This window comes from Chiloscyllium plagiosum, chromosome 8 (assembly GCF_004010195.1).
Source record: "Chiloscyllium plagiosum isolate BGI_BamShark_2017 chromosome 8, ASM401019v2, whole genome shotgun sequence".
NCBI lineage: Eukaryota > Metazoa > Chordata > Chondrichthyes > Orectolobiformes > Hemiscylliidae > Chiloscyllium > Chiloscyllium plagiosum.
Window position 1 is genome coordinate 41,707,028 of NC_057717.1, and position 8,729 is coordinate 41,715,756.

At 41.8% G+C, this 8,729-nt stretch overlaps 1 pseudogene; it reads left to right on the top strand.

The window, feature by feature from the left end:
• The window catches only part of LOC122552125, a 40,249-nt pseudogene that overhangs the window by 12,793 nt on the left and 18,727 nt on the right, over positions 1-8,729 (top strand).

Below are 8,729 nucleotides of genomic sequence, written 5' to 3' on the forward strand. Positions count from 1 at the left end.
TTTATCCCCACTTTTGTGTTCTGTTAGTTAACCATTCTTCTGTTCATGCTAATGCATTGCCCGTAACTCTGTGCATCTTTATCTTATGCAGCAGCCTTTTGTGCAGCACCTTGCAGAATGCCTTTTGGAAATCCAGATACACCACGTTCACCAGTTCCCCAGTGTCTACCACGCTCATTATAACCTCAAAGAATTCCAATAAATCCGTTAAAGATGACTTGCCTTTCATGAACCCATGCTTCATTAAATAAATGTAGGTGTTGCATTTTTGTAAGGCAAACCAGGACATGACTGATGCAATTAATGGCTGGGCCTTGGCTGAGTGTTGCTGAGCAAAGAAACCAAAGGGTGCAGATGCATCATTCCTTGAAAGTGGAGTTGCAGGGAGACAGGGTGGGGAAAAAGGTGTTTGGCATGCTTTCGTTCATTGGTCCTAATGTTAAGTGTAGGAGTCTAGATGTCATGTCTCAGCTGTACAGAACATTTCTGAGGCCACATTTAGAATTATTGCAGACAAATCTGGCTGACCATTTCTATGAAGGATTTTGTGAAACTTGAGAGGGTGTAGAAAAGATTTCCAAGAATGATGCTGGAACTGGAGTGTTTAAGGTATAAGCTGAAGCTGAATAGGCTGGGGCTTTTCTTTTCCCTGCAGTGAGAGAAAAGGAGGCTAAGGAGTGGCCTGAACAAGACTTATAAAATCATGCAGGGCATTGATATGGTGAATAGCCAAGGCCTTTTTCCTCGAGCGGGAGAGTCCAAAACCAGAGGACAGCAGTTTAACATGAGAGGAGATACATTTGAAAAGAACCTGAGGGGTAACCTTTTCACGTGTATGTGTGGAAAAAGCTGCCAGCGGTAGTAGTGGAAGCTGGTTCAATTACTGCATTTAAAAGGGACCTGGATGGGTGTATGAACAGGTAACATTTAGAGGAAGATTGGCCAAATGTTTTGCAAACAGTTCTCAGTCAGATTGCGATATCTGGTCAGTGCAGTTGGACCGAAGGGTCTGTTTCTGTGCTGGATATCTGTATGACTATAATGTTTGTTAAAACTGAAAAGATGCTCTATTCGTACCACAGCTGGAATACTGTGACCTGTTCTTGGGACTCATATCACAAAGAAAAGGTACACTGGAATGTGAGACAATCCACATGAAGTTTAGTCGACTGATCCTGAAGATGGAGGGACTGTCTTGAGAGTAGAGATTGATTCGTTTGGGACTACACTCATTAGAACATAGAAGATTCAGTACTGACAATCTGAAACATCTATTATTTTCAGGAAACTTGATGGTGTAAATGCAGAAATGTTGTTTCCCCTTGTGGGAGAGTTTCGGACCAGGGAGTAGAATCTCTGAATTCGAGATCACAAATTTCGGGCAGAAGAGAATTTTGTCTCCCAGATTGTAGAGAATTTGTGGAATTCTTTACCACAGAAGCCTGTCGAGGTTGGGTCATTCAGTATTTTGAAGGCTGAAATGGGCAGGTTTTGATTTGGTAATTGAATCAATGCTTACAGTTAAAACGCTGGAAAGTGGAGGTGAGGATGAGCAGCTCAGCCATGATGTCATTGTTTGCAAGACCAAACCCCATTGGCTGAACTGGCTGCTTCTGGTTCCCTATCATTGACCTTTGCTCTAAGTTAGTCTTTTCAGAATTATATAGGCCTCATCTAAATTAACCTCCATTTCATGTTTGAAGCCCAGCTGCTTCAATCCCTCCTCATCATGAAAAAAGGGATCGCCTTTCTCTCTGTTTGATGGCATTGCATTCTGCCTCTAATGCAGTGACTACATTTATAGTCCTCCAGTTCTGTTGAATATTTGTCAAACACAACCACAGCTGTCACAGAAAAGGTTAGACAGATCAAAACTACATTTAAACTACTTTCTCAAACGCATTGTCGGTATGCATTGCATAGAATACACACATTGCATATTAAAGCTCTCTCAGCACTTATCCATTAAACACTGCAAGGGTTGTTCATAGATGATTTTCTTATGTGTGTATGTATGTCTGTGCCTGCAGATGATAGTCTACTTGTATAACAAAGTTTCGATGCATAGTATTGTTCCCTTTTTATTCTGGTATCAAGCATTTCAAAATCAGAAAGACATTGGGTAGGAGTTCAAGCCCCTTTACATGGCTACATCAAATGTTTTCTGCGTTTGTACAGCTCATGTAATGTGCTGGGTAAATCTCCCTCTATATTGTGCTGTCCAATGCAAACATGTCAAATACATTTTGGTTGAGACACAGAGTAGAGCTGAATCCAGGATTCCCTAAAAAAAAACCCTCCCAAAGCAGGTGCAACACAGTCGACACAGAATAAATCACCCTCTACAATATTAAACATTCCATTAGATGTGCAGTAAAAGTTAATTATAGACGAAATATGCATTGCACTGAACCATTAAACACTCCTCAGCCAAGAATAATACTGCTGAGTTACAATGAAACCATATCACAGTTAAGTCTTTCCGATCAAGCATTTCCAGATTACTCAATACTCAGACAGATTTTTGAGAAAATCTGGCTGTACTGACTCAAATCTCTCGAAAGAAATGGATGAATTTGCCTGAGAGTATATGTTGGTGAGGTGTTGGCTTCATGTTATTAAAGAAAACGTTGTCCGATTGTGGAGAGGGAAAACAAGGCATCAGATATAAAGAAAAATGGGGGGAGGCAGGAGGGGAAGAGAGAAAAAGAGAGACAGAAATATTAGCTGTGCCAATGTATCTCTTAGTTATAGTTTTTTTGACTAATCATGACAATTGATACCTCTGTCATTCAACAATCATACAACTTATGTATTAAAAAGTCCTAACATCAATTAGTACTGGAATCCATTGAGTTATTTGCATTTTTTCCACAATTCGTGTGCTGTGCTTGTGGGGAAATATAAATTGGGGTTTTGTTGTTCTGTAATTTATTCTGAGAATTCTCTTTCTGTGTTTATTTGCATAAATGCTTAATTGGTTTCAAGGACGTGATGGTGACAGCAAAGCCAGACGGAAGAAGTGATTTGTTGGTAAGATTCAAATCGAAACAAGTTTATTTTAAGAATGTTGACCATTTTCCGTTTTGAATTCAAATTTATGAAGACGAATTGCAACAGATTTTATTTATTTCTGGATGATAAACACTATTTAAAACTTTTATTGAGGGTAAAAATTCAGTGCTGAAAATTCTGCAATTAAACTTCAATGTTTAACTGGATCTACTCTGAATGTCGCTGCTGAAAATGTGTTGCTGGAAAAGCACAGCAGGTCAGGCAGCATCCAAGGAACAGGAGAATCGACATTTCAGGCATAAGCCCGAAACGTCGATTCTCCTGTTCCTTGGATGCTGCCTGACCTGCTGCGCTTTTCCAGCGACACATTTTCAGCTCTGATCTCCAGCATCTGCAGTCCTCACTTTCTCCAACTCTGAATGTCCCACTAATCTATATTGTAGTCCGTTTAGACGGTGCAACATCACTCAAAGTGCATTTTAGAATATTCACGTGAAATACTTGAAATGGCATGAGGAACTGCGCAACAATTACATTTAATTGATATAGTTGTTGTGAGGTTTTGTTACATGTATTACTTTCTGGTAAGGGTAAACAATGAGTTCCTATCCCCAATTGCCCATTGAATAGCTTGCTAAAGCCACTTCAGAACACAGTCAATTAATTCCCAGTAGGTCAGGAATCTCATGTCGGCCAGACCATGGAAATGTGACAGATGCCTTGTCATTGGTGAACCAGCTGTTTTTTGTTTTTTGTATTTTTTCCATTGACTCGGGTTACATGGTCACCATTTGGCTTTCATTCCGATTCCAGGCTTTCTTTGAATTCAAATTTCACCCTGGGCAAACGATGGTATTCCAAACACCGTCCATTCAGCATCAAACTGGAGTTCGGGAATACTGGTGTCATAGTATCACCGCTGTGATCCTAATATTGGAAATGCACAGAAAGCGGTCACAAACAGAAATGCAATAAATCTGACACTTTACCTCATGAACAAATATTGGAGTGCAATACTGGCAAGAACTGTCTTGCTGTTCGCAGCAACATCACAGGAGACTTTGCATCCAATCATCAATCTAAACTGGGTACCGGACTCTGTCTGAAGAGCCTGACTCACCATAATTTGCATTTCTTGAATTCTTCACTGACTTATGAAAAAGTTAGTCACATATCCCAAGAAGGTGGTCATCAGCTGCCTTTTTGAAGGCCTGCGATCTTGCTCGACTAATTATGGTTGATCTTTCTGAAGAAACTTTATTACAACCAAATGGCTTCTCAGTCGACCTGCCTGACCTGCTGTGCTTTTCCAGCACTACACTCTCAACTCTGATCTCCAGCACCTGCAGTCCTCACTTTCTCCTGATGTGTTTCTTAGTCAGGTTCGGCACAGGAAAGGACCTCCTCCTCTGAAGGACAATACTGAACCATGTAACGTGCTTCAAACCTTTGTAGGTCTGCCATTATCGTTCATTATTCCAGAATTTTCATTTCATACTCTTATTAATTGAAGCTACCATGGTAGGGACTGATTCTGGAAATTTACTCCAAACCTTTTGATTGCTTATTACATACTCATAATGCCTCCTCAACCACTTTATCAAACTGTCATGTTAGCTTCAATGATTTTTTAATTGACTCATGGAACATGGTGGTTGCTTTTAGTTGTCTGTAGATGTCCTTCAGCAGATGGCAGTAAGCTGCCTTTCTGAAATAACATGTTCCAAAATGGCCTGAGGAAGGGAATTCCAGATTTTGGCCCAATTACAGTAAAGGATCGGTGACATATTTCCATGTCAGGATGCCGAGTGTTTTAGAGAGGAGCTTACAGTGGTGCTGTTCCCTTGTATCTGCTGCTCCTGTCCTTATAGATGCAAGTGGTAGTGGGAAGGTGCTGTCTAAGGAAGTGGTTAAGTTACTGCAGTGTAGTATTTTAGATAGTCCATACGCCAGGTACTAAGAATCAGATATTGAGGCAATGGACGCTTGTCGATGTGCTACTGATCAAGTGGGATGCTTTGTCCTGGACAATGCCAAGCTTCTTGAGTGCAGTTGAAGCTGTTCCTATCCAGTCACGGGGCGAGCTGTGCTATTAGCCTCCTGACATCTGTCTCTTAGACAGTCAATTGGCTTTGAGAGTCAGGAGGGTGAGTTACTCGCTGCAGTATTCCTCGCCTCTGGCCTGCTCGTATAACCATTGTATTTATATGGAGTGTCCAGCTCAATTTCTAATGAACAATAAAACCCATGGAGTCGATGGTGAGGGATTCAGTGATGGTAACACTATTGAATGTCAAGGGGTTTTGGTTAGGTTGTCTCTTATTGTCAATGGTCATTGTCTCGCAGTTTTGTGGTGTGAATGCTATGTGCCACTTGGCAGCTCAAGTCTGGAAATTGCCCAGATTTTGTTGTGTTTGAATGTGGACTGAGGAGTCACAAAAAAGTGCTAGATTAATGCAGATTTCACTTCTGACCTTCTCATGGAGGGAAGGCCATTGCTGAAGCAGCTGAACATGATTGGGCCAAGGACACTTCAGGAACTCCAAAAGAGATTTGCTTTGGCTGAGATGACTGCCCTCTAACAAGCAGAGCCATCTTTCAATGTGTGAGGTATGACTGCAGGCAGCAGGTAGGTTGTCACCTGATACCCATTGAACCCAGTTTTGCTAGGCTCCATGATATCACACTCTGTCGAATGTGACCTGAATGTCAAGAGCTGTCACTCTCCCCTCATTTCTCGAATTCAGTTCTTTGTCCATGTTTAAATCAAGTCTGTAATTCAGACATGAGCTGAGTAGGTCTTGCGTAACCCACATTTACACAGGTTATTGCTGAGCTAGTGCTACTTGATAGCACCTTCCTACATCTAACTCATGCTTGAGCATGAACTGATGGGGCAGTAATTCGCCAGGGTGGTTTCACCTATTTTCTGTGCACAGGACGTGCCTGGCCTATTTTTCACATTGTCCATGCCAGTGTTTTAGCTGTACCTGGATTGCTTGGCTAGCACAAGTCATCAGTATTATTGCCAGAATTTTGTCAGGCTCCGTAGCGTTTGCAGTAACCCCTGCCCCCCCAACCCCCCGTCCAATAGTGTCTTGATTTCACATGGAGAGAAGCGAATTCCCTGCTGACAGGTATCTGTGATATTGATGATCTATGGAAGATGCCGACATGGATCAGACAATTGGCACTTCTGGCTGAAGACTGCTGTGAATGGTTCAGCCTTAACTTTTGCGCTGATGTTTTGTGCTCTCCAAAGCAGAGCAAGGGAATACCTGTGGAGCTTATTCCTTCAATGAGTTGTTTAATTATCAACTTTAATTCACGACTTGATGTGGAAGCACTGTGGGCTCAGACCCCTGTTTCCTGAATTAATGGTCGAGCTACAATATCTCCAGACTATAATTCCAACCCCCACGCCAAAATGTGGATATTCACAACAGAAGATCGCTTATCCTTTGTATTGTGTAGATTCCAACAATGCATCGTATATTCGCTTAAATTGTTAGTCTCGAAAATGCTTTACTTCACAGACTTTAGGATATAATGTTCTGTTTTCAATTCTTCTCTCCGACAGGCAAGGTCATCGATGTCACACTGCCTTTCCTCCTCACTAATTGCAAAACCAAACGTTTTTCACCTCATCTTTGAACTTACTGATCAAAATTGCTACATTATTGACTAGATCGTTCATATACGCTGCAAACATCAAAGGATCCAGCGCCAAGTCATATAGTAAGCCACTGGACACAAGATGTCTTCACAATGACTACCTTTGACCATTATCTTCTGCCAACAAATAAACCTTCGATGCATTTGCCAAACTGCACCAGGTCCCATGAACCCTTACCATATTAAAGATGCAAGATCTGGTCAAAAACCTGATTGAAGTCAAGAAGCATTACATCCACTTTTTGCACCCGATGTCACATCTCATTGCCTCTCCGGAAAACAAAATCAACCACTTCTGATATGATATCACTTCCACCAAAGCCATGCTGAATTTTATTGCTTAAACCTTACAATTCCAACTTTTAATGAATGCTGACTCTTAGATTTACTTATTAACTTCCCACAAGCTTTCTACTTTTAAACATAAGTTTATGAGTGAAATTACACATTGTCATTTAGCTCCTTTCATCCGATGATAACTCTTCTTATCTCTCTGACAGATAATTTACTCTAGCTGAAATAATCTTGTGTCTCTTCTGTTTCATTCTGGAAAATGGGAATGGATTGAACACAATGTTGAGACCAATAACAACCTGTTTGTTCTTAACACTGTCAGTGTGTGTTCACCCTCAGAGGCAGGAAGACTTTGTGCTGATAATACGGAAAGTAGCACCTGATGTATCATTCTCAGCTGGCACACAACTTCCTGTTTCTATGTGCCAGCAGCAAGCCACACATCTCACTTCTGATCAGAAAATAAACCCAGGGGGTGCAATCTGGCGGAAACATCTGCCAATATCAGGACACAGAGTGTGAAGCGATCACATTGAAATGACATTTGCAAATCGACCTTTCGATCGCTGTTTCGCGGTCTGATTCCAGGACATCATTGGACGAGTCTCTCAACCATCGAACAAGCATATTCGATTCACTAACGTCTGGGACATATCGACTTGCGCCTTGTTATGTCTTTGATCTTGTACTACTTGTTACTCTCTCTTCAGATTTAATGTTCCCAGTTTTTGATTCTGTCTTCTGCATCTATTACCTTCCCAGCCGAATACATTCTGTTTGATCTGTTTCCTAAATTTTGATCAACTAAACAAATAATTTTTCTTGGTTATTTCAGAAACTATGACTAAAAATTCCTATTTTTAACAAAGTTTCAAATATTATTAAAAGTTGCAGCCCTGGCATTTCCTACAGTGAACTTTGTAGTGTTTAAATATTCTGGTCAAAATTTGCTTCAAGCAACAGACTTAAACATTGGTTTCTCCGAGTTCCCAGCCATTGCCCTTGCAGTTCCATAATAACTGCAAGCTATTGATAGGCCCCAGAGAGAACAGAATGTCCAGGCCCTGTACACATCCAAACGCCATGATGTAGGCCTCGAAGCCCTCCGTTTCTTCCTGTCACGCCAACCCAAGCAGTACATGCTCAACCTCAACTACATTTCCTTTCAATCCTCCCACTTCCTCCAAACCAAAGGGGTAGCCATGGACACCTGTATGGACCCCAGCTATGCCTGCCTCTTCGTCAGATATGTGGAACAGTCAATCTTCCACAGCTACACCGGTATCATTGCCCACCTTTACCACCGCTATATTGATGACTGTATCAACGTCACCTCATGCTACCACTAGAAGATTGAACAGTTCATCAACTTTACTAAAGCTTTCCACCCTGACCTAAACTTCACAGGGACCAACTCGGATACCTCCCTCCCTTTCCTAGACCTCTCCACCTCTATCTCCAGTGACCGACTAAACATTTACTACAAGCCCACTGACTCCCACAGCTACCTGGACTATACTCCTCCCACCCGAGCTCCTGTAAAAATGCCATCCCTGATTGTTAATTCCTCTGCCTCCACCGCATCTGCTCCCAGGAGGATCAGTTCCACAATAAAACATCCCAAATAACCTCCTTTTTCAAAGACTGCAATTTCCCTTCCCATGTGGTCGACGATGCCCTTGAACCCCATCCCTCCAATCGCAACAGGGAGCCCTCCTGGTCCTCATCTTCCACCGCACCAACCT